General features: G+C 46.0%; 1 protein-coding gene across 1 annotated transcript in view; it reads left to right on the top strand.

Annotated features, from left to right (window-relative positions):
* The window catches only part of CFAP161 (cilia and flagella associated protein 161), a 33,928-nt gene that overhangs the window by 27,357 nt on the left and 208 nt on the right, over window positions 1-6,363 (top strand). The gene's annotated exons all lie outside the window — the stretch shown is intronic.

Genomic DNA, 6,363 nt, shown 5'->3' with positions numbered 1-6,363 from the left:
AAAAAAAAAAAAAAAAAAAAAAAAAAAAAAAAAAAACCCTTTTCTCGTCTCTAGCCACTCTTGTAAACCTCTTTACTAGGAGCAGGAATTTTTGGTCACTCCCTTTGCAAATGTTTCCAAGAGAGGACTGTAATGTACAGTTACCCAATCTCGTTTGATCACGGAATTCCTTTTGCATCATTACGGTACCTAGAACCACACAGGCAAACGTGTCTCAGGACTGCTGCAGTTCCTCTGCCCTTCCATTTCTTGCATCAAAGCTCAACCCAATTCCTCTCTCCTCGAGGAAGTATCTCTTGATGTTTCCCAGGTAGAGATAAGTAGTTTCCTCTCAATACCCCACAGTGCCTTTTACACCCACTCCCACCCATGACGATACACAAACTCTAGGGTAGCATTCTCTTTCCCTAGAATCTATTCCTTGAAGGGATCCAGTGAGGAGGGACCACATGTTGGTCACTTTGAGGTTCCTAATGAGGGAAGGCGTTCTCTTTCCGGGTCCGCGAGGGGGCGTGGTTTTAAGGGCAAGAACTTCACAGCGCCATGCCCCGCTCCCATCTCTCTCCATCCGGGAGATTTAACGGTCTCTGTTCTAGTTTTCACGGACGTGGGAAGAATCAAAAAGTCAATCACTCCAGCGGAAGTTCTAAGGAACTGTTTTGATTGGCCAGAGGAACTTGGGGAGGTTGGGATTTCTCCCAGGATAACTTCCTGTGTTCCTTCACCCACACCGGATTTCCGGCCCTCTGGAATCCCCTCCCACGTGGTGGGAGCTCTCTTTCCCCTCCTGGATTTCCCCTCTGGAGTCCCCTTCCACACTCTTTGTGGAACTTTTCTCTCTTCTCCTTTTTCTCTTTCTCTACGTAAATAATTATCACTTTTCTGCAACACTTTTGGGGTTTGGTATTTATTTCATGAGTGCACTGATCCATGGTTTTGTCTCTCATTCCTGAGTGATAGACCAAGAACCTGCAGAAATGTCCTCCCAGGGAGGCTGAGGGCTCCCCTGAACCCCTGAACCCCAACACTTAACAAGCACCCTGAGTGCCTGACATTTAGCTCATGCTCACTATGTGTTTGTTAAATGACTCAATGTGTTCTTAGGATTTGGGCCTGGCCCCAGACGGGCTTCTGGGATGTGTTGACTGAGCAGGGTTTTTGTACAAGGATTTCAGAGAAACTCTTTATTGAGTAGCTAGAATTGGGTCTGGTTCTCCAACTCTCCCTGCCAGTGTTAGACGAATTGTACTCAGGAGACAGGGGTGCGTAAAAATTGGGCCTTGTCAGATGCAGTGGCTCATGCCTGTAATCCCAGTGACACGGGAGGCTGAGGCAGGAGGATTGCGTGCACCCAGGAGTTTTAGGCTGCGGCGAGCTATGACTGTGCCACTGCACTCCAGCCTGGATGGCAGGGTGCAATCCTGTCTATCAAATAATAAAATAAAAACGATTAACAGAAAGAAGAATGGGACCTCTCAATCTGAGTTTGTGTCAGTGGGACTTGGGAATGGTAGCTCAGTCTGTTTTATTTTAAATGAGCCATTGAGAGAGATTGAAGAGCTGATTCAGAGAATGAAGGCTCAAATACCAACCACAGAGTCAACCAACTATCCATACAAAATGTAGGGAAAAAAACTCACAATAAAAAATAATAATATGGCCATAAAAATAATACAAGGCAGGGCATGGTGGTTCATGCCTGTAATCCCAACTCTTAGGGAGGCTGAAACAGGAGGATTGCTTGAGCCCAGGAGTTGGAGGCTGCAGTGAACTTTGATCACACCACTGCCTGGGCAGTGGAGTGAGACCATATATCTGAAAAAGAAAAAAATAATGATACAAGTAAAAACCGATACAGTATAACAACTGTTTACATAGTATTTACATTGTATTGGGTACTACAAGTAATCTAGATATGATTTAAAATATATAAGAGGATGTGCTTAGGGCTCTGTCACCTGGTCTAGAGTGCAGCAGTGTGATTGTAGCTCATTGTAATCTCGAACTCCTGCTGCCTCAGCTTCTCAAGCGCCTATGCCAGACTTAACAATACAATTTAAATATGTAAAACAAACCATTCTCTACAGCTACTATGATTTTCTTAACAAATCTCTACCACCTGGCAAAGGCATGGTGGGGAGGAGACAAATTAGATTTAAATAAACCGTAAAATCTTATTCTGATGCAATAATTCAAACGGTTTCTTTCGGTGACATTTTTGACCTCTTAGGTTTGTCCCCGCCATCCTTCCCTAACCCCGAATGGCATGTGGCACATGTGGAGGGCTTACCAGGTATGCACGGCAGCAGGGGAGAAGGCGGGTTCTTGAGTCTGTGAGTTGTCCTGGAGGGTCCCTGCCGAGCTCTGCCGTGAGGCACCTGGACTGCTCTGGGCTGGCGACTGAGGAAGGCTGACCAGCTCCCTCTGCTGATACTGGGCCTAGGTGTCTGTGGCTGGAGTGATTAGTGATCTGGCCTGGTCAGGACTTTATGGTCCTTCTTCGTTGACCAAACCTCCCCTGAGTTCTGGGTGGTGCTGTGTCTGCCCTTCTTCCTTCAGGTAAGGGCCCCTTTGTCCCTATAGCAGGGACGTCTTCTGGTAAACTCTCCTGCTGAACCTCAGCTAACTTCCGCTTATCTTCTTCCACAAATTGGAACTTTTCAATCATGAGCACAGTACACAGGAATGGAAAGTGGCTCGTCTGTGCTCAGCTCAAGGCCCATCTCCCCAGTCCTGCTAAATCATGAGTCTACTTTGATGTGGTTTCCCTTTAGGTTCTGCAAGTCATGATTTCCCTGTGGTTGTACATGAGAGGTGAGTCCAGCTGGAATTGGGCAAAAGCATTTTCCTAAACTTCCCTAAAATATCAGGATTAATATGCAGATAGAAGCAGGAGGCAAAGAAACTCTAGGCAGACAGGGGAGGGTCCCTGGCAAAGCCCGACCTTCAAGCTGAAAAGCCTGAAACCCATGACCCAAAGTGAGAACTTCTATCGCTGTTTATCCACTCTCTCCCGATTAGTTTTTTTTTTTTTTTTGAATAATGCCTTTTTACCAACTGAACGTTGCCTTTCCTAAAACTACCTAAAGCCCATCCCACCCACCATCCTGTGCCTATAAAGACCCCAGTCTCAGCCGGTAGATGGGAGAAGCAGCTGGATATCAAAGAGAGGCAACTTGACTTTGGAGGAGAGAGGCAGAGAGGTGACTTGACTTCAGGGGAGAGCAGTCTGCCCTTCCCATCCCCTTTTTAGCTCCTCTCTCTACTGAGAACTGCTTATATTGCTCAATAAAATTCTCTGCATTCACCATCCTTCAACTTTTCCATGTGACCTAATTCTTCTTGGGCACTGGACAAGAATTCAGGACCCACCAAGTGCAGGTTCTCAAAAAGGCTGCCACACTGGCCCTTTGCCCTCTGTGGAAGAGGGCAGCAGCCACATGTGAGGAGGCAGAGAGACCACTGAGCTGATAACATACTGCTGTTTGCAGACAGTAGAGCTAAGAGAGCACTGTGACATGCCCTGTGGGGCCGTGCGATCACAGGCACTCCCACCTGGATGCTGCTGTGGGGCCTGCACAGAGTTTGCTCCTGCCTGTGCCACGTGGCTGGCTGGTTCTTGCACTGGCTCACATATGCACTCCCTCCCATGAGGGGTAAGTCCCAGCAGGCCCGAGTAATGGAGTTTGATTCTGCTGGCACCAAAGCAGCCTGCACATGCTTTCCTACATGCTCCCTCCCATGAAGGGCTGAGCATGGCAGGCTGAGGACATGGGACACCTCTGTCACAGGTCCTATGTAGGGGCCAAGAAAACAGCCTCCTGTATCAATAGTATGCCTCCTTGTCCTTCTCTTGCCAATTTCTCCTCTGTCTATTCTTTGGGACCAGAGGTGTGAGCTGCAATCTCTTCTTCTCTCTGTCTCGTCCTCTACCTCCCCTCCCCACTAGGGTAGTATCTGAGGCTATTGTCTCCCTCCAAGGCCAAAGATCTTTTCTTTCTATCATGGAATAAATCATGAAGTTCAGCAATGAGACCTCCTCCTAATAAGCCAAGAGGAATGGGGGTGAGAAAACCAATTGGTTTTCTTTCTTGCTGTAAATATAGCTTATAGAACTGCTGCATGGCTGGAGATCCAAATCCTTTGCAGATGTCAAAAGCTGAATGATTAGCGTTGCCTTCCTCCTCTACCAGCCTGTACTTGCTTGCCTCTTCCAGCTCCAGGCAGGTGTATGCCTCACACTGCCTAGGAACAGAATAGAAACAAAAATGCAAAAAGAAAACCATATTCCTGTATTATAAAATAATACACAATATCCAGATGCTGTCATGACATAAATAGGAGTGTGAGAGGGGAGGGAGAGACTCAAGGATGCTTTGGAATTGGGAAGACTTCGCAGAGCAAGGGCCATTCCAGCGGAGAGGGGCCTGCATACTAGTGTGTATTATTTTTTTACTTCTTTAGTTTTTTGAGACAGAATCTTGCTCTGTTGCCCAGGCTGGAGTGCAGAGGCATGATCTCAGCTCACTGCACCCTCCACCTCCTAGGCTCTAGCAATCCTCCCACCTCAGCCTCCCAAGTAACTGGGACTACAGGCATGCACCATCACACCAGCTAATTTTTCTAATTTTTTGAAGAGATGGGGTTTTACCACATTGCCCAGGCTGGTCTCCAACTCCCAGGCTCAGGCAATCCTCACACCTCAGCCTGCCAAAGTGCTGAGATTACAAGTGTGAGCCACTGTGCCTGGCCTAACGTGTAATCTTGAAAGGCCCATTCAGAGGACTAGATTTCCAAAACAAAATCAATTGAATGGTTAGGAACCATACCCTCCAAGCAACTGAATTACCTGTTGACTTCAACATTTGTGAATTCTTCTGATTAAAAAGTAATACATGCTCACTGGATTAAACAAATGCTCATGATATACTTATACTGGATGTAAGTACCTGCATTGTCCATTTTTCATGTGTCTCCTTAACATACATTTTATATGCCATAAAGAGCCATCAGACTGTATCAGACTTTCTGTGAGAAGGCATGTTACTTGTATAAACCCCTGAATCCTGGGATTAATTTGTGATAACAGTATTTCCTGATTATTCTAGTTAATTTAGAGACTGGTAGTAGAAATGGAACGCTGCATTGACAGATTGGCTAGGCAACAGCGGCGAGGAAACTGAATCTGACTGAAAACTCTGCAGCCCCTGCTCTACCATGGTAAAATATTTATAAGACTAGCCTGCAATAACTTGGAAGGCTTATTCGCTTCTTAATGAACTTGTAGCTCTAGGGGAAGGGGTTGAAAATAGAATGTCGGTAGCATGTGCTGGTTATTACTGTGCTTAACAAGATTTACAAGGAAGAGATAAGCACAGAAAATAATTGACTAGTTTCTAGGAGTAATAAAAGAAAATAGTGAAAGGCCAGAAATTAAAGTGGAAAAGCTAACTGCCCTCAGATGATCAATGCTAAGTAATGGAATTTAGAACGATTTTGAAAGGCCAAAGGCAAATATCAGATTAAGGGTGTGCTGTCCAGTTGGAATTACGGCAAAAGTCAAATGAAGGGTGTGTTCCACACCTGTTGTTAAAATTTCCCTCTGGCTAAAATGTATCAGAGCGAATATTAGATTCAGGCTGTGGCCTGGACACCTATTGCTTCAAGTTGCCTCTAGGTAGGCACCACCACAGTGAGTGGAAGAAGCTGGGGTGCCTAGAACGAAGAAATGAAGCAGATCTAGGATCGAAGCCTTGAGAGAACAAAGGGTGTGGTTCCTGGAAGCAGAGCCCACTGCTGATCTTTGAGACTCCTAACGCCAACCAAACCAAGCAGCTTCCCCTCTCGATTCTGGCCTTAAAAGGCCTGCGATTATTTGGGACCTATAACCACTCTTGAGAGTCCAAGAGGCAAACAGGCTGGGAAAGCTATGCAGCTCCCCAGGAGGACACATTTTCTGAAACCTACTTCCGATGAGGCCAAGGAGGCAAGAGAAAAGGAGGAAACTTCTGAAAGATGTCCTTGGAGGACAATAAAAAAATGGAGTGTCCTCCAGAGAGCAGACTCAAGGACTAACCAGGGAACATCTCCCACCCTCCAGGTCGGAGGTCCTCACGATGGCTGTCCAGTAGGATTTCAGAATGTCTTTGGTTCTGCAACTGCAGGCATCTCCCATTTTTCTCCTCTTTGAATGAGTCTTTATGGCTGTTGCCCTGTCTCTGTTCTACCACTGAATATTGGTATGTAGAAGTCAGCTAACTTGACCTTTTAGATCAGCAGTTGACAAACTATTGCCCATTGGCCAAATACAGCCTATAGCCTTCAGCCTTTTCCTGATTATTTGGTGAAATATAAAAATCTTTT

Source organism: Cebus imitator, unplaced genomic scaffold (genome assembly GCF_001604975.1).
Source record: "Cebus imitator isolate Cc_AM_T3 unplaced genomic scaffold, Cebus_imitator-1.0 Scaffold410, whole genome shotgun sequence".
In the NCBI taxonomy this organism is placed as follows: Eukaryota; Metazoa; Chordata; class Mammalia; order Primates; family Cebidae; genus Cebus; species Cebus imitator.
This window is presented reverse-complemented; position numbering and strand designations above follow the sequence as displayed.